The sequence below is a fragment of the Dermacentor andersoni genome, chromosome 7, assembly GCF_023375885.2.
Source record: "Dermacentor andersoni chromosome 7, qqDerAnde1_hic_scaffold, whole genome shotgun sequence".
NCBI lineage: Eukaryota > Metazoa > Arthropoda > Arachnida > Ixodida > Ixodidae > Dermacentor > Dermacentor andersoni.
The window spans coordinates 10,728,967-10,748,794 of NC_092820.1; the positions used below are offsets into that span (position 1 = coordinate 10,728,967).

A 19,828-nucleotide genomic window follows, 5' to 3' on the forward strand; every position below is an offset into this window, starting at 1 on the left:
TAAAGACAAAGATATATACACTTCAGAAGTGGGCTTTGCGGGCTGTTGCAAATTTAGGCTAGAGAGACCATACATCTCATTTATTTATGAAGTTTAAGGTTTTAAAATTCAGTGTTGCCTATGAACATCAATTGTTGTTGTCGTTGAGGTCTGAAATTCGCAGAAATAGCCTAAACTTGAGAGGTTTAGCGCATTTAAAGCCGAACATTTCATTGCGTCCCATCAGAAATTCTGAACACTGGCACATTCCCCGAGCACGAACGAACTACGGTCTCCAAATGTTAAAATTCACCATTCCACACGTACTCAATACGTTCAAGCTTACCGAAGATCACTTGCATGTCCTTTCAGGCAGGGAGCTATTCAACATGTTTACATAATCCGCTGCAAGCCTAGAAAAATTCTGTCGAAATAAAGCACTCATTTCTGTTTACAGTATGTCTTACTATTATGTTACCTTGCAATGATTTTCTTGTCATTGGTTTTGGTTTTTGTGCGTGAATGATTGATGTACTTTTAGGCCCCCAAGGTCGCATATAATTATGTCTACTTCACAAATATTGTGCACGTATTATTTTTATTTTTGTATCATACGTTAAGACTGTATGAAGTTTGCTGTGCCGTCGTTCTGCTGCCTTGTACGGATGGGAGGAGGGGCTAGTCAAGCTGCATCGGCGCAGCTTCTTTCCCACTTTACACGTCACCAGTGTTCTGTGTAAAACACACTGTACTGTTGGTGGTGAAAATAAACTTCAACTTCAACTTCAATCAGATAACACTTGCGCTTCAGTTTTGAGAAAACTACGCCTTTTGAGACACAAACTAAAGAAAGATCCTTCTAACATTGAAATGTTATGCTACCTCTCCTTTATTAGACCTAAGCTGCAATATGCATGCATAGTTTGGGATTCGTACTCAAAATCTAATAGAATTCAGAGAAAAGCGATCAAATTTAGGTTCAATAAATTTTGAATATCTGACTCCCCCCCCCCCCACTTATGGAAGTTAACATTGACGCATTAGAGCTTTAAAAAAAACAGAGACCTGAATTCCTTAAACTACTTCACACTAGGAATTTATCCCCTGACCCATATGAATATTTATAGCATCGGGTAAACTTTGGTTGCGTCGATTAAAAATGCAGCCGCCGTTTCTCCTCGAACCCTCATTGGTTGCAAGAGGACGGAAAATTCCGGCGGGATGGAAAAAATCAGTCTAGAAAAGATAGGACTGGCCTCTATTGCAAAGTCGGGGTTCCGTGCGGCCAACGAAGTGTCCATCGATGGTGCCGAGCCAATTGCTGGGAAAAAGTGTTCCGAGTAACGTTTAAGAGAATGGAGAAAAAAAGTAATACATTCAATAGGGTACATGGTCGTGATTACAAAACGGCTCCAACTATCGGAGCACACTTTGGTGGCGTCTTATGGCGCGTTCACAGTGAGACATTCGGCGTCTGGAGCGGCGCCCAGTTCGGCGGAACCCAGTTCGGCGGCGGCGAGATCCGCCGGAATAGCCCCTTCCGCGCCGATCGCTCCCGCACCGATTTTTGCGGCAGCTGCCGCCGGATTCCCTCGCCGCGGTCCAATCGGAGCGCGTCTCAGCAATTCGAAAGATGGCGGCCAAGCTCGACGCGCTCGTCATATCGCAGTCTTGTACGCATCGCGACCTCGGAAATGCTCATCGAATTGGTGCGTAACCGCCCCGTCCTTTTTGACAAGTACCACGCGAAGCACAAGGTCTAAGCGACCTGACAAGGTGGCGTGACCAAGTTACGTGTGCTCTTGCAAAGCAGGACGAGCCCACCAACGCCGGTGGCGTCGTCTCTTCGGCGAATGCTTCTGCGCGTCATGCTTCGCCAGAAAGGTGCTCGCCAAACAGGGCTAGCAGTACTGCCTCTTCTTGCTCAGGGTTCATCATTGCCTTTCCAAGCAATTGGGGAGACGCGCAAAATGAACACACGAACTGGACGTGGGCGGAGACAACTGCGCAATTTCGAGTCGCGCGAACATCCGGGATATCCCACGCTCGCTTGGACGTTAGCACTTCATGGGGCAGATGGCGCTGTATCTCGTTCCGGCGGCGCGGTGCGCAAGCAGTGTGAATGACGCGATTTTCGGCGGCAGGAGAATTCCATTCGCTGTAGACGCCGGATTCCTCAGTGTGAACGTGCCATTAACCTGTCCGAGTCGCACTGTTTCCGAGCGTCCTTCTCAGCCATCCGGATGCGCTTCTTATGCCTGCGTCGTCATTGTTCCTGCTTTTCACCAATCCTGCGTCAGGAGACAGACGGCTTCTGGAGACCAATCCCGGCGTCGGTGAGCTGGTTGCGCTTTCGGTGCGCCGATGTTATCAGTGAGCTGGGGCCTCTTTCGGTGCGCCCGGTCGGAAACGCACGCACCTCCCTGGGCACAAAGAGGGAAAGTAAGGGACACGCACGCTGACTCCGATCCCCGGCGTGGTCACGCCAATTTGGGCTGCTGACAGGTGTGACAAATGGAGGTGCGACAACTGCATGTCGCAGGTGTGGCGTCTCCCCCGATCTAGAGGACCACCGAACACAACAGCACCCCTGCCGCCAGATGGTGCATCGGCAGGTCGAGTTCTATAGTATTTGCATCAGTAGTAGCATTATTAAAATATTGTAGTATTTGCAAAATGCCGTGAAATACATGGCGAGAAAGGCGGGACAGCAAGTAGTGCGCGGGGAGTCCCTCAAGACAGACGAGGAGACGGATGAGAATGGAGAGGGCATCGAATCAAACGGCACACAATGTCATGTGGACACTAGGCTGCACAAAATGGAGGCTTTCCAGGAAGAGCTTCTCAAGCGGGTGCAAGAGCTCAAAAATTAGCTAAACAAGGAGCGTGATGCACGGAAGGTAGTTGAAGAAAGGCTTAAAACAGCCGAGGAAAAGCTGAACAAGGCCGCCATTGTGAACGAGAATGTGCGTGACAATAGAACGCAGACCCCCGACGCAACAGGTGAGGGAGTATCAGCGAAGTACGTGGAATGCATGCAGCGTGACGAAAAGTTAGCTGGAAACAGCGGCACCTACCTTGAGGCCGCCACGCGGAAAAAGCAGGAGCCCAGGGGACAATGCCCCTTGTCGAGTCCGAATCGCGCGGAAAAGGACAAAGGGAAGCAGGGCAAGGTAGGAGAGAGTGAAAGGGTGATTATCGCCTGCGACTCAAACCTGGCTGGGTGCTCAAAAGCAATTGCGGGGAGGGTGAAAGGTGAAAAAAGAGTGGTGGTATGGAGATTTCCAGGGCGGACACTCGGTTCTGCCATAGAAAGAGCAAACGAAAAGCTCCCGAAAAATGCCAACGTGTGCAACCTTGTCACAGTAGCAGGTGGGCTAAATGACGTCTTAGACAGGAAAGGGACTGGTCTAGCTTAAAGTCCCTCAATAATTTCAAAGTATCGAAAGGCTTTGATCCAGCCGATGACGCCAGTGATAGGCTGATGGGTGACACGTGACCTTGCTCCGCCCCTTTGCCGCCATGAAAGTTCCTGCGCGCCGGGCGAAGTGCGCTCGTTTCGCCTGTTGTGCTATGCACATTGCTGCGATAATATCGTTCCGGGAGAGCCGAAATGCCTTGTTGATGTGCGGTTGGGCACCGAAACCGGACGAAGGATGGCAAGAAGTTATTTTGCATCCCGAGCGGCAACCAGAACCTAACCAGACGAAAAGTATGGCTGCACAGAATTTAACGGAAGGACTTTGAACCGTCGCCAACTGCACGACTATGCGATTGCAAGTAACGTAAAGCGATAGGGAGGTGCGATAGAAGGTATATACGTGCGTGTGTCGAGCTTTGATAACATTTCACTCGCGAGCATGAATGTTGATGGCCGAAGTTTGTAGTGAACATTTATTTTAGTTTGTTATGAGCGCGCTGAATAGCTCAGTATGACCTAGGATGCGAAGGAGCGAAATGCCTTGTTGCTGTGCGGTTGGGTGCCGAGATCACACGGAGGACGGCAAGAAGTTATTTTGCATCCCGCGCGGTAAACAAAACCTAAACAGAATATAAATGTGGTCGCATAGAATTGGACGGAAAGACTGAACCGTCGGTAACTGCACGACTATGCGAGAAAAGTAACGTAGAGCGATACGAAGCTGCGAGAGAAAGTATACACGTGTGTGTGCAGAGCAGCGATAGTATTTCATTCGCGCGCATGAATGCTGACGGCCGAAGTTTGTGAAGATTATTGATCTTAGTGCATTATGAGCCCGTTGACTTGCAAGTGCAGTATGACCTAGCATGTAAGTAAATAGTGTGGCAGAAGCATTTTAACTGGCTGACAAATATCCGCATTGCGTTACGTGCGCAATTTCAGCGAATTTCAGTAGCGAATTCTACTTTTACACTTCTCTGTGTTTGTGAGCGCTTTCTTAACTGCGCTTTACCATATGTCCAAAAAGTCATTTCCAACTCTGCATATCCTAATCGTATTTGGTGCATTGCAAATGTGAATAAACATATTTCTAAGTGCCTGCATTACTCTGCTTTTAAAAACAAATACTACGTAGCCGCTGCTACTGGCCATCAAATAATAAACTATAATACAATATATCAAAGTACATTACATACAGCTGCTAGCTCGTTCCTTCCAAGTTTCCCTTACTCTCTAAGATGTTTCAATAATCGGCGATGCCATTTTACTGATGAAAAACACACAACTGCAAATGAACATAAGAAAAACGCAGAAGCGATACACGGATCGCCAGCAAAACACAGTGCAGTAATAGCCAGGCCAATCCGCGTGCGTTTCGTATAAGGGCCCTCTAATTCTTACGGGGCTTTAGCGGCGCACGGAGGCGAAAAGGCATCAACACAACAATGTGCGTCATGATTCAAGTTAACGTGCCGACGTTGCACGGTTCGCGAGAACAGGCAACCGCATTCACACACGCACGCACACTACGCTCGATGTTGGTGTGCCGCGAGATGAAATCGCTCTGGCAGCCCGAACACGATCGAGGAGACTCGCTGACACGATACAACCACTTCAGAATGTCACGACAGTTTCACTGCCTCGTAGCATTGAACCACAAGACACAACAGTCGTCGTGTAATCGCTTCACGACAGACACACTCAGCGGCAAGAAGACTGTTGGCGCGCTCGTCTCCACACACACACACACATACACATGATGTTGTTTAGTTACCGTGAGGGCCGCACGTTTCAGCGACGTTATGTCGAAAGTTGTTCGGTCCATGCAAGCGACTGTCAACCTTCATTTCTACACGAATTCTTCGTTCATAGTGACCGCTATGTGTACGCAGCACACTTACAAGCAAAATAATTAACAGAGTAAACGGGATTAAGCGCAAGCAATCACCAAGGCTCGCGCAGTGATTGAGCGCAAACGAACGAAATGTAAACATGCGGAATTGAGGCGATCGAGCCCTCATTCCGCTCTCTTGACCGTTTTTCTTTCCGCGCTCATTTGAAATTAAAGAACTAGACTTAGCAGTTCGGGCCCTTCTTTCATTTTTCACTACAGTCAGGCAAGAGTAGGTGTTATTTCCGCGCGTGTGCAGATATTTTTTCACCTCACGAATGCCACGGCGCCGCCGTTTAGCGTGGGCGCCGTCTGCTACAGGAACTTCCTAGGTGGCGCGCGCGGCAGATGTCGCTACCTTGAAAATTATAGAGGGACCTTAGTCTAGCCCATGGAGGAAGGAAACTGAGGAGAGACCCTACCCCCTCCGCGCGTAAGGAAAAAAGTGTGGAGTAAGTGACGTAGTACGTTCTTCTCTTTTTTGCTGATTTTTATTTATTTGCCGTAGCGGCCACGCCTATCGGGCCACAATGGCGGCTTTGTTTTGCTTCTGTGCGCTCACACGTGTTGCTCCGTAGGTTTCGTACCGCGGCAAAGGCGCCGTCCGGGCATGTTTGCGTTGGTCTTCGTGTTTTGTTGCACTCCGTTATCTGGACCGTGCTCTCCCGGATGTTGCTGTGGCCAGGTCGGACAGGAGGAACTAAAATTCGTGAAATGAACGCGCATGCAACGCTGTACGCAATGTACCGCGCCACGACAATGGCTACGGACGAAGGAATATCCGCGGGAAATTTTGCCCTTTTTCGCGGAATCATGCTAACGTGCTAACGATTGCTTAGTATTGCTGCGGAGCGCACGGGTCCGAGCAGCACGGTTGCGCGCAGCGCGGTGTGGTTTCGCGAGAAATGTAAACAAGAGAGGAGAGCTGGCCCTATAGGCGGAGCAACCCCATGAACAACGCCAACTTCCGGCTTCACTTTAGCTTCACAAAGAGTGACGTCAGGGCCTCTCCTTAGTTTCCTTCCTCCGTGGTCTAGCCCAACGTTACTAGACAAGCTTCAGTTTTAAAACTGAGCACGACTCCGCCAGTTGTCATTAAAGGTGCGTTAACAGCTAGTGTGTGGCTAATTGCTGACGTTCTTGCCTGTGCTGTATCTGATGTGTTGCTGTTCTGCCCCAACAGAGCCTGTCCCAAGCACGCCTGAACCCAGTCAGTTGACCCAGCTCAACTACCCAGTGAGCACGACTCCGCCAGTTGTCCTTCAAGGTGCGTTCACAGCTAATGTGTGGCAGTGTGTGCCTAATTGCCGACGTTCTTGCCTGTGCTGTATCTGATGTGTTGCTGTTCTGCCCCAACAGAGCCTGTCCCAAGCACATCTTGGTCCTCGTCGCAGGAGCTACCATCTACGCCCACAGGAAGAAGCCGGAGCCGAATCCGCAAGGCTTTTAGACCACAAACTAAGAAGCGGATACAGAAATATTTGGATGAAATAGCAAGCCTACGGAGGACGGTGTCAAAACTGAAAAGTGCCTCGGCCTACATTCCACCAGCACGGATATTGGCAGAGTCATCCAGGTACCTCAACAAAGACTTTTTAGAAATTCTTCGTGTTCAGAAGCACTTGCAACCCATGAGCAAGCACGGACGACGCTGGCCAACAGAGTTCCGCCAGTTTGCACTTAACCTCTATTTCAATAGCCCAAAAGCATACAGGTACCTGGCAAATACCATTAGCCTTCCAACAGTAAAAACATTAAGAACCTGGCTGTCGGCAATATCGCTCAAACCAGGATTGATGCAAGAGATTCTGGATTTTGTGAAAGAAAAAACAAAAAATTGGGATTTGATGGACAGGGCATGTGTCCTTATTTTTGATGAAATTTCTCTAAAACGAAACCTCCAGTATGACTCTAAGCACGATGTTGTTCTGGGTTATGTTGACAGTGGCACTGAAAGGTCTGGTCGTGTAGCAAACACAGCACTCTTGTTTTTTGTGTCTGGTATAGCGAAGCAGTGGCTCCAACCTGTAGGTTTTATGATAGGTGACGGCACAGTTCCTTCTGAAGCCATCTTGAGTTTGCTGAGACAACTAATAAGTAAGCTGAAGGACAGTGTCTCCTTGTAAAGGCACTGATCTGTGACCAAGCTTCCAACAACTGTGCACTTGGGAGAGCCCTCAAGATAACCCCACAAGATCCATTTTTTGAAATGGATGGGACGAAAATATACTTTATTTTTGATCCGCCACACTTATTGAAGTGTACTAGGAACAACTTGCGGAAGTATGACCTCAAGGTTGGCAAGGATGTTGTTTCATGGAAACACATACTCAAGATATGCGAGTCCACCCACCACTTAAAGCTCAAATGCCTACCTAAAATGACTAACAAGCATTTGTACCAGACTCCTTTCGGCAACATGAAAGTAAAGTTCGCCTCGCAGGTCTTCAGCAACAGTGTGTATTTGGCAATTCAGGCCTTCATTGCTTTTAATGTTCTGCCTCCTACTGCCACACACACGGGCAGCTTTGTAGAAAGGATGGACAAGCTATTTGATGCTTTGAACAGCTCCGAAGTACGTATAAAAGAGCGAAAAATGAGACATGCCATGACCTCGTCCACAGAGCACATTGAATTTTTAAAGGCTTGCGTGCCTTGGATCAAGTCCTGGAAGTTCGATAGTCCTCGCCGGCCTACGACTATATATGGATGGCAGATAACAATCAAGGCAATCGTGTTGCTGTGGCAAGATCTGCACCACTCTTTTAATTTTCAATTCTTGCTAACCCGGTGACTCAATCAGGATCCAACCTAGAATATGTTCGGGCTCATTCGGCAGCAGCATGGTTGCAATGAAACTCCAAACGTCTACCAGTTTTGTGCCGGTCTACGGTTCATTGTTGTGTCAAAGCTTTTCAAGCTTTCTGACAACAGTAACTGTGAGGAGGACAAGGGGTTTCTTTTAACTCAACTTACGTCGCTGCAACTGACCAACCTTAGCAGCCCAACTGAAGGGGCCCCTAGCTCCACAAGTGCTGCTTTTACAGAAGGGATCTCTGAAAGTAGTGTTGAAGCAAGTGATGACGTGCTTGAGTCAAACATAGTTTGCTATGTGTGTGGATATCTTATACATGCATTCCTAAAGAAAAGTCAGTGTAGCTCGTGCCACGACCTCCTGAAGGAAAGCAACCAGGACCTTGCAAAACCTAGTCAGTTATTTATGATGTTTAAAGCTGTTCCTATAAGCGGCAAATCCCTCGGCCATTTAACTGTTCCAACTGACGCAGCATATGCGTATGTCGTGAAGCTTGAGGACAAATTTACACACGCAGTAGAGGCTGCTGTACACCATCAAGTTGTTACAAGTGAATTGTTTTCCATTGTGGCAGAGGAGACCGGCAATCTGCCATTTTGTAGTTCAGTCTGCAGGCAGCAATTTCTGCAGCTCTATGTCCACCTTAGACTTCTATGGCATTTGCGGTTGAAAAACCGGGAGTTAAGCTTGTCAAAAGCACCTAAATCTGCTGCGAAAAGAAAACTGGAGAAGCTGCAGTAGGCAACTGTCGGGGTGCCTTGCAAAAGTAAGGGTAACACTTCCTTTCTTTTTCACTTCAATGACTCGTGAATTTTGGTTTTCTTTTCTTACTTAGCTTCCTGGCCTTGTCAAATTCCATTTGTGTCAAGTATAAAAGCTTTTTCATTCTCAATTATTCCTCGAGCCAATTCTTCCCCCTATTCCAAACGTACTGGCCAAGCAATTCTTGCTATGTAGCATTTGCCTTCTTGTTTTTGGCCTCCATTGCTTACAGAGCGTAGTGGCTTCCTACTTAAATGCAAGATTTCTCATCCCCGTATTGCATTGCTGGTCTCATCCAGAATTTCTCTCCTTGCTGGGAAGACTCGGTTTTTGCCAGGTACTGAAGCAAAACAGGTTCAAAACAATCTGTTTCCACTGCTGGTTGTCGTTTCTTACCAGACCACCAGGTGCGACGGAAGGCAAGCACTATACCTGTATTCTAACGGCTAAATGTGCCGCAAGCCACCCATGTACGCGAATGCTCGCTGATGCCATGTTGATGTTAACCAATGTATAGAGTGTACAGTGAACCTTATGCGAGTGGTACGCTGAAGTGATTGATTGCAGAGTTTCCTTGAGATGCTGTCCTTCTCGGTCATGGTTCTCGGATGTGGCGGGCTGGTCAGTTGCACTGGGTAGCAGTCTGTTGAGGTAAGCATCTGCTGCTGCAGTCCGCACAGTGACATGGACTCCCAATTCACATGAACCGTGGGCAAATTGTGCTTGCGGCCGTCCTCGGCGGCCGCGGTCTGGCATGAATGGAGACCAGTATACATGCTCGCATGGTCTGAAGTGTCCGATGTTGTTAGCCACGTGGGTGGAAAGGCCCACAAAAGTGGCTGCCAAAGCTGATGCCCATGAAACGAACGATGAACACATTGAGACAAAGTGGGGCGCGAAGTGCGAGCGACACTTTAGCGGCCCCCGAAAGAACAAAAAGAAACATGCAGGTTGGAAAGGAGTTGGAACTCTAAAGTGGCGGGTAGTCCATGTTACTGTGTTGGCTGCGGCAGCAGATGCATGCGCCACCCGATTGCTTCGCAATGCAAGCTGCTCACTTTCAACGGCAACTGTCGGTTCAAACAGGTGGGACGCTCTGTGCAACCTGTTTGCACTGCTGGTTGTCGCTTGTTACCAGACCGCCAGGTCCGACAACGAAGTAGGAGCTCGCGTTAATTATTCCAGCGTATCTCAACATGCAAATTTTATTTTTGTTGTTGCAGGGGAATGTACAGGGACACTGCTTTTCTTCTGCCAATAAAGTCGCACGTTCAGTTCACTCACTTGTCTTGTTTGTATAGGCGTCAGCAGAGGCTCTTTGGTCTCCTGGCAATTACAGCGCACCAGCTACGCGGCAGCCAAAACAAGGCATGCCGCAGAGCCATAGAATGTATAGCCAGCAGGGCGAGCACAGCGCGTACCAGCGCACGCTACCGGTAAAGTGTCCTAGAATATTGGGTAGTGGGCTGACTGAGCTCCATCCGCTGTCGCGGTTTACGTCTCGCCTGCTAGATGGCGCCACCACTGTATTCAATGTAAGCGGCCGCGCTTTGGCCGTGCGAAAGGTACGTGGTCGCCGCTGTAGAAACGGTCTAATTTCTTGAATGCTCGTTTCTCATATAAATAAAGAGCTTGGACAGTATGCTTGTTTGTCAGTAGTACTTCGTCTTTCTTTTCATGAGGGAAAAGTTTCTTTAATCACCATTTTTGTAACGCTGGCTTTGCTGAGCTTGCACTCGTATCGAAAACTCGCGTCTTGCGCCGAGTAAAAGGCTGTGGGGTTCCTCTCCATTGACAGCAAGTTTGGGTATATTTACTCAATAATAGCGTGACATAACAAATGAATCACTTACATTCTTGTCAAAGACAGCAGTTTTACTGCTGTCTTTGATTAGAACGTAAGTGATCCATATGTCGCGGTGTTATCGAGTTGCGCGCGTGCAGAAATTCGTTTTCGGCGTTACCCTATTTGCAGTCCTTACAGCAATTCAGGCACCTTTGGAACGATGCCTTTCCTGTATACCCACCTATTTGACTCTGGCTGAGCATATTGTGGAAGAAAAATAGAGGTATATCAATGAAATGTTAAGCAGCATAGATATGAAGTTTTAATCGCACATGAATGTTGAAACAAAAGGTAAACCGTTTAAAACACCTTCCATGCTGTAGCTTGTCACATATGTGCCAGAAAACATGCGCCTATACATCAGTCGTTGCTCTACATTATTCCAACATAAAACGCATTTAATTCTCCCGACACTAACATACTGCATAATTTCCTATATCTGCCTTTCCAGAGAGTGATGTTGGTATAGCCACACTTATTTTTAAGGAAATATTTTATGAAAGAAAAAGAGAAAAAAAAATGCAAACAAAATGTTGGTTGAACAACTTTAACAAAAGTTTATTATCTTGACAAGCACAATGCAACAAGTAGACAATGCAGACAGCATGCACATTTCAAGAGCAGCGGCTCAACTTCAAGTGCTTTGCCTTTTGGCGCTTCCCCGACTTGTCAGTATTTATACTTTTAACATAGAAGTGAAGTCGTGTAGTGACATAGAATTTGATTATTTTTGGAGAAAGGGTGGAAGCATGACTGGAACAACCAACCTCTTGGCCAAGTCTGGCTTTGACAACTGTCAGCACATCTAAAATGCTGTCAGAGTGCAGCTGTCCATGGGAGAAGCAGCCTGTGAACAAGTCCTCAAGCTTCTTTATGAAACCAAATAAGCGACCAGTTGGATAGAGGAGCCCTCCATTGTCACGAAACTTTGTCAGCCTCGCAAGCTGGAAAGTTTCATCTGGGGCAGGCATAGTGAGAAGGGTCAGACAGTCTTGGCAATTGGTTTTTAAAACGCATTTTCTTGCAACATAGCCAGCGATGTGAAAAATTATTCTTGAGTCACTGCTGGCAATGTGCTGGTTATGGTCTTGGGAGGATGGAGCTGTGTGCATGCTCTTAGCAGCACTCATTGGCAGATGAAAGTCTGCTGCATTCTGCGCAGTGTCTGGCAGGCTGTCAACTTCCAGGAGGGAGCCCAGTTCGTCCTGCTGACAGTTACCTTGACTGGCACATTTTACTAGCCCATAAAATGACAAGCAGTTAATGATAACTAAAAATTGACTTGGTGTTGGGTGGTCATTACTGCCAGAAGACTGTCGAACGATCCCAAAAAGGTTTTCAAGAGGGTCTTGACTAGTTTTGGAGGTCATTAGGTACTTAAAACCTACTTTTCTTGTAAGGTAATCTAGCAAGCCTAATGTGCTTGAAATGGTTACACGCAGACCTGTTGCCGTGGACTCACTCACAAAGCCACCTGTCCCTTTTACATGCTCCTCCCATGCTTTAAGATAGGATAAAAAATCCTGCAGCACAGCTGTTGCTCGAGAATCTGGCCGGAGGGCTTCCGCAGGGAACCGTGAGGTCATCACAGATATCAGCTGGTGGATTTTGCTGAAATACACAAAAAAGCTCTTCAGATGTTGCTTGCACCAAGTTAGACTTAAACATCATTTCCAGCTAACAAAACCATAATGCAAAGGTTTCATTACTTTTAAAATTAAGTAGCAGAAGAGAAAATAGGCATTTCACCTGAAGAATTCCTGAGTTGCATCCATTCTTCCAAGAGTGGCTTCTAACGTGTCCTTATACAGGTGAAAAGCTTGGAGCACTTTAGTGCCGAAAAGCTGGAACGCATAACTGACTCTCATCTTTTCAAATGCGTTTGGCTCAATATGACATCGTGTTATCCCTGGCATAACCTTGAGGGTAACATTGCAGGAATCCATTTTGTAGGCTTCCTTTACGTGTTGCATATCCACCTAAAAAGAAATTGGAGAGGACCCTGTTAAGCTTCAAGAGTGAGTAATAGCACAACAAAATCCTCAATAAGATGAAGAAGAGCCTTACATGGCCAGCTGGAGTGTTGAATCCAGATTTCAACAATGAGTTGCGTAGACATTTGATAAGATGAGGGAAGTCGGATATAAAAAAGAGGTTTCGTGATGCATCGCTGGGGTGCTGAATTTTGCAGGTGGTAGACTCAGCTGATGCTTGTATCCCAAGTATCCTCCACATCCTTCTATTCCAGCTTGCGCCGTCGCATGTAATGAAATCAACAAAAAGGCCACTCTTTTCGGCCAATACGGTTGCCTCAATAACAACTTTGGCAAGAATGTCCCCCTTCATGTTGCCATGTGTGGCAAAATAGCCAATTACCTGGCTCCATTTTCCCTGAAAGGGAACAAATAGTATAACCATGCCATGGTCACATGGGACACCTTTGTCTTTGGCTGCTGTGAAAGGGCCTAGGTCTACAAAACCCTCAATAACCCCAGACGTTTTAACTGCAAAGTGTTCCGACAGCTTTAGCTCGTCTATAACTAATCCACCATGTTTTTTCCAGGCATCAAGCTCAGCTGACTTCACTTTTAGCTGCCTCAGAACTTTGTCGCTGAAGCCAAACACAGTGCGATATGCAGATACATAGCGCTTGAGGGTTGATTTGCACGGTAGGGAAAGAATGCTATTACGGCGAAGATGCTCATACAGACGAGGACTTTTCATCTTCATTATTATGCAGTCCAGGACCCACATTTTCGTGTACCGTAGACCATTAGGTTTCACTTTTGAAGCTGCGAAGCACTGTCGAACAGCTTCCTGCTGTCTGGGGGGCAGTTTTGAGATCTGTGCTTCTAATGCTTCTGCTTGAATGGCAGCATTTTTCCCTCTCATTTTAGCAAGTTCATTTTTCACATCTCCTAGGCGAACAACTAGCCTCTTGTTTCTTCTCGCTGCAGCTCGCAGTTTAAGCACAACAGATCGGCCGCTCTTTTTATCAGTTCTTTTGACCCTCGCTCGTCTGATCTGCAGTGCTCGTTTCAAGTAGCGGCAAGACACACACTGCGTACCTGCAAGAAAAGTGCATTGAATTGAGTTCCCACGGAGCCAAAAAATCAATGAACGCAACATAAAATGAGTTGCAAATTAGGCAAAATGGACAGCATAATTACCTCTTTCAGCGACCTGACCCAGGCAATTGCTGCTGAAGTACATTTGCTCGAGGGTCACTACGTGGGATTTAAGGTTCTTCGTAAAATACCTTTCTTCATAATCTTCAAGTCGCATTACTCCAGTGCAAACACTCATGGAATCAGTTGCTCTCAGCACATCTTCTGCTTCCCCGCTTGTTTGCTATGTGCTTTCTTTTAGCAGAATTCCTCTCACAAACACTTTGTAGTAACTGTGCGTCTGTGACTGAAAGAACATTACCACTTTTTCTGAGCACACCTCATTTCTTGATGTCAACACAGACGTGCAGTACACGACACCGTCGTGTCCAGGAAACCTGTGCTTGGTCCACTGCTCCGACGGTACCTGAAGACTGTCAAATAACAGCATGGGTTCCTGCTGACCCAGTGGGCATGAAAATTCTGCATCGGCGTCCGGCTCCACGCCTGCTTCCGTCGAGGAGGCCGCGCCTTGCTCAGCAATCGTTGCAGCGCTTGTGTAGGACACCGTCGTGTCACTGTTCGAGCACGGTCTACGCTTCGCCGGAGACGCGCAACTCTCTGACTTCCTTTTACGAGCAGGCCTCTCTTTCACAGCTTTTTTCGTCAAATACGCGGGTAGGTTTGGAAGAATGGTTGGCACAGCATCACTGCTAAGCAGTGGCTTACCACGTGGGATCCGCACTTCCTTGCCACCAATGATGTGTACATAGTCGCGAATTACGTAGCGCGGCTCAAAATGTAGTTCGCACACGGCACTTGTGTCTTCGAGAGGCTTGTCCGCTCGATGGAGGTTTTTTTCCCACAGTCTTCGAAGTGCTTCATCCTTGGGCACGCTTAATAACGACGGCTTTGGGGCACCTTTTACATGTACATAGCCCGTTTTACAGCCGGGCGCAAAACAGTGGTTCAAACGGCGTGGTGCCATTTCACACGCAATAGCGACGCACGATATACTTCCCTACGATGATTTCTTATAAACATTAGAATTGGTAATGTAAACTTCGGAACACATGAAAGAAAGCACAGCGGAGGCAGCGGCGCGCAAAGCCAGGAAGGCAGCGGCGGAGGCAGCGGAGGTTTACATTGACGACGACGACAGCGCCTCCGCGCGGGTCCCCGGGAAAACATAAAAATGTTCACATTTCCGGCGACGCGGGAGCGCACGCCGCCACCGGAGAGTCAGCTCACTACCCAACGGTCTAGTACACTTTACTACCGGCGAGAAACGGCCATATTGGATATTGCTCTAAAAAAAAAGAAAATGCGTTTCCGCTTCCGTGTAAAGCATCGCCATCTGGCGTCCCCCCCGCTAAGTTCCATGCGCTGCCACTGCTTATTTTCGTACCATTGCGGAAGGTACAGTTTCCCTTCTCCAATGTTAGTCTTCATTCTATGCCCGCGCCTTCGTGGCGCTGCAGTCGCACCCGGCTTCATTCCTACACTAGCCGGTTACGCGGGCGGGCAGGACTAAGCACGCGGTGCAGCGTTGGTGTATTCTGCGGTTCGTTGTTGACAGCGAATTCCAGCAAGCATGTCATCCGTGGAACTGTAGCCTTCGCCTAGTTTCTTAAGAATATCAGCAGACGATGCCGACGTGCTGCGTACCTGGCTGCATAGGTCGCTATCGCAACGATGTCGACAGTTCGGCGCACCACTTTTTCTGTGCTCCCAGCAGAGCGATTCCTCGTGCCGACCGGAAACTTTCTGCGAAATAACCATAGGTACAACACGTACTGCACGGACGCAGCTGTGTATGCAGAAGCGACCGGGCGGCGCTACCAAAGGAGTTACGCCCTGGCAGTCGTGAACGCGATCAGCCAACAGCAAATTACCGCGTCGGTCACGGCGGGATCCCCCACCTCGGCTAAATTATTAGCAGTGGCGATCGCACTCGCTCACGTGGAGCGTTCGCAAAGGGACTCGGTCGTGGTCATGGACTCCCAGGAGACACGTCGCATGTTTCTCAAGGGGCACGTGACTGCGGCTAGCCTCGCGAGAATCCCCAAATCCTTCAACCACCATCATCGCCAAGTCTGGTGCCCGGGCCACGCGGGGGTACAGCGGAACGAAAAGGCTAACGCGTTAGCTCGAGGGTTCACTAACCGAGCGATGGCGTCCTCTTCTAATCCCAACAACCCGCACTATCCCTCACAAAATTGCACAAATTTAAATGCTAAAGACATCCTTGCTCATCAGCGCGGAGTCCCCAGAAAATACCCGCCCCCTCACCCACAACTTAGCGGGGAACAGGCCGCCTATTGGCAAAATCGTCACTTACAGCGCAAACATAGACGGAGGACAAAAAGGACGACGTAGACAAGCGCTGTCTTCCAACTGATTTTTATTTTCAGAAACAAACGTATATACCCTAAAATCCCTAAGTCCTCCGTCTATGTTTGCGCTGTAAGTGACGATTTTACCATGGAATTCCAACTAGCCCGTAGTCAAACCTTGCGCCTATTGGCGTAAAATACAGACCGGGGTTTTCCCCCATTTAAAATTGCTAAACGCCATGTATCCCACTCGTTATAGGGCCAACTGTCCTTGGTGCGGTGGCATACCTAGCCTAATACGTATAACCTGGGCGTGCACTAAGCACCATCATAGGCGAAATACCAGCAACACAATGGAGCAGTGGGAGGCACAGCTCGCCCGCTCCGACCTGGCAGGACAAAAGTCCTTAATTAGCCAGGTCCGGCAGGCGGCAGGGGCCAGTGGGGCCCTGGACTGAGAGGCTCCGACCACCCCTCCTTCAAATATTTTCCATTGCGATAAAGTTTCTATTATTATTATTCTGCGAAATTCACGGCACGCCCTCGTGCCATTGCTCCCGCGTTCGTCGTCGTCTTCCACAGCTGGCTGCGTGGCCGTTCATCTTTCCAGCGTAGAATTTCACTTCACTTCTGTCGTCGTAAAGGGAGGCCGATTTTACGGGGGTATGAGCCATTGCTTAAGGGAGTATGAGCCACTCATGGTCTTACGTAACGGAAATATTTAATTTTAAAGAAATTTCGAAGAATCACAAGGGGCAAATCGCAGGCGAAGGCTCGAGCAAACTCGAGACATCGAACGCAAGCGACAAATGCGGACTGCGGGCGTACCGCCAGTGACGTGGTTCTCTCCGTCGCAGCCGATTGTGTGTGTAAGCTCATAACTGAGAAATACTTTAATGAACCCTCGGGATTAACCCAGTGATAAACACAGGGGCCGCACGTTTCAGCTTCGCTGATTAAGCGTCTTCACGGGATGAAAAATCCGACTTTTTTCTTTTTTTGTGTGTCTGGCTTGTGTGTACAAAGACCGACCTCATCTTTCTTTTTGTAGCGCTTCTTTCGCGTGGTGAGAAGCTTCGGTGTGGATGAAGATCATCCGACAATCACGCACTTTGGCCAGATATTCCGACTCGTGAGCCTAAACTGCGCGAAACGGTAAGACGACAGGAAGAAACACACGACATTTAGAAACGCAGCTTCAGCGCTTCGTTGTATGCGTTTCTTCCTTTCGTGAAGTTTACCCTTCTTTCAGTATTAACGAACTGGCGCGATAAATCTTATTGCTGTAGGCGGATACCGCTTTCTCGTGGTATCGCTAATTCGGACAAGTGAGAACGCCAGTGAGCGTGAAACACGCGCAAACTGCCCGTCCGCACGAGCTCAAGGCTGTGACGAGGCGTCTGCATTAGAGCCCGATGGAACAGCGTTGCCATCTGGCGGCTGTCAGAGAATTGGCGACAGAGGCTGTAAGCGCGCGGGCGGGGAGTTTTACAACTGAAGCTAGTCTAGTAACGTTGGTCTAGCCTAAAGCCCCTCCATCCACTCGCCACCACCGCTTTCTTGGATGTAGGGGCTTTAGCCTAGCCCAGCGCTTGGCAAAGGGGGTGGACGACTTGCGCGAGCTATTCTCTCAGGTACAGATAGTGGTGTGCACGGTTCCGGAGGTGCCCGTACGTGACAGTCACGTACAAAGAGCCGTAGTGGCTGGTAATGAGCCAATTTGGAAAATGAGCCGAGAGAATGGCTTCGAGGTTGTAGAAGTAAACAGGAAAGTGAGAAGTTGTGGTGGGTTTTGTTGTAGCATGCACACAGACGCTACTCAGATAGCTGGAATAGGAATGGCTTTATTCCCAAACGCGCGCTGTTTATCTAGGTACGAACAGGGGCGTGGCCGTGACGTCATTCTGTCACATCACTTCTGCCAGCTTTAATTTTTTTTTTAATTGCATCCCCATCTATCTGGTTGCTTGCGTGTTCGTGTACTACGCATTAAGGTTTCAGGAGTAGGCTGCACTGGAACCTGCTCAGAGGTCTCGAGGCCGTACATCGCCTGGTGATCTTCAAGGCGCCCCGATGCTGGGGGCTCATGTGAAGATTGGTTTTGCAGTGTCTGATCGTCGCCCTGTGGACCGTCTGGAAGGGCTGTCATTTCTCGGGCCACCATGGGGTCTGCTTGATCGAGCCGTCCTGGAAGTTGTAGGACTGAATGCGAGCTTCTGGCTGGCTGGTAACCCGGGCGCTTAGCTGAAACGATATGGTCGGCATGCACAAAACGTTCTTCGTTATTAACCCGCACTGTATACGTGACAGCACTAATACGGCGCGTGATCATGCCTGCTAACCAAAGAGGGTCGCCCGGGCGAGTTCCTTTCACTCGCACCTCGTCACCTGCTGTGAACTCGCGCCACGTTGACCTTGAGCGGACAAAAGTGGGCTGGCGCGATTCGTTCTTCAACCGGTTACTCAGCTCCGGGTGCAGGAGGCTAAGACGTGTTCTTGGGGCCCACGTCAGAAACAACTGAGCGGGCGTAATCCCTGTCGATGCGCAGGGCGTGTTCCTGTACGAAAATAAAAACTGATCGACACAATGCTGCATAGACTTGCCATGCTTTTTGTGTTCTCCAATTTGCTTTAGTAGGCTTTTTTTGACGGTTTGCACAAGTCGCTCCGCCGCCCCATTCGAAGCAGGATGATAAGGCGGAGAAGTGAGGTGGCGTATGCCATTGGAGGCAAGGAATGTAGAGAACTGAGCAGACGAGAATTGCGGTCCATTGTCTGTGACGACCATTTCCGGTAGACCGAAGCTCGCAAATATTCTTCGCAGCTCTTGCACAGTTGCTTCCGCTGTAGTTGTTTTCATGCACACAACTTCTGCCCATTTGGAATAAGCATCTATCAGGACTAGTAACCAGCATGAGTTTGCAAAAGCGAAGTCCAAGTGCACTCTTTCCCATCTTTTGCGTGCACGGGCCCAAGGAGTGAAGTCTACCTGGGACGGCGTGTTTTGCCTAAATTGACAGACTGCACAGCTCTGGACAGTGTCTTCTATGTCCGAAGTTTGCTGAGGCCACCACACATGGCTCCTTGCAAGCATTTTCATTCTAGTCGCGCCAGGATGTCCTTCGTGCAGCAATTTTAAAACCGGCGTAACAAGCGCACGTGCCACAAATACGCGATTGCCCCAGCTCACGCAGTCTCGATCCAACGATAGTTCATGGCGTCTAGTAAAGTACGGTGCTAAATTTGCATCGGCAACTTTTGCTGGCCATCTATTTATTGCGAGGAAGTGGACCTTCGATAGGACTGGGTCCTTTGTTGCTTTTCGGATATCTTCAGCTGATAAGGGCAGTTCGTCTGTTGCCGAGAAAAACTGCACGTAGTCACTGACGTCCGCTTCGTTCTTTAGCGGAAGCCGCGATAATGCGTCTGCATTAGCGAGAGCCTTCCCTTTCCTATATACACATTTTTAACGGTAGGCCGCAAGTAGCAGCATCCAGCGCTGCATTCGGGCAGCTGATAGTGCTGGAATGGGCTTGTTGTGTCCGAGTAAGCCATTTAATGGCAGGTGATCAGAGTATATAGTGAAGTCTCGTCCATAAATATATTTATGTAATCGTTTGATAGCGAACACCACGGCAAGCGCTTCTTTTTTTATTTGGGAGTACCCAGTC

General features: G+C 48.5%; 1 long non-coding RNA gene across 1 annotated transcript; it reads right to left on the reverse strand.

The window, feature by feature from the left end:
* Window positions 1-11,247: 11,247 nt before the first annotated feature.
* On the reverse strand, window positions 11,248-13,466 carry LOC140219377 (uncharacterized). The gene is made up of 2 exons (XR_011895600.1): window positions 12,464-13,466; window positions 11,248-12,325 (listed from the first exon to the last, which is right to left on the reverse strand). It is a non-coding gene; the product is annotated as an uncharacterized lncRNA (long non-coding RNA).
* Between the last annotated feature and the right edge of the window lie 6,362 nt (window positions 13,467-19,828).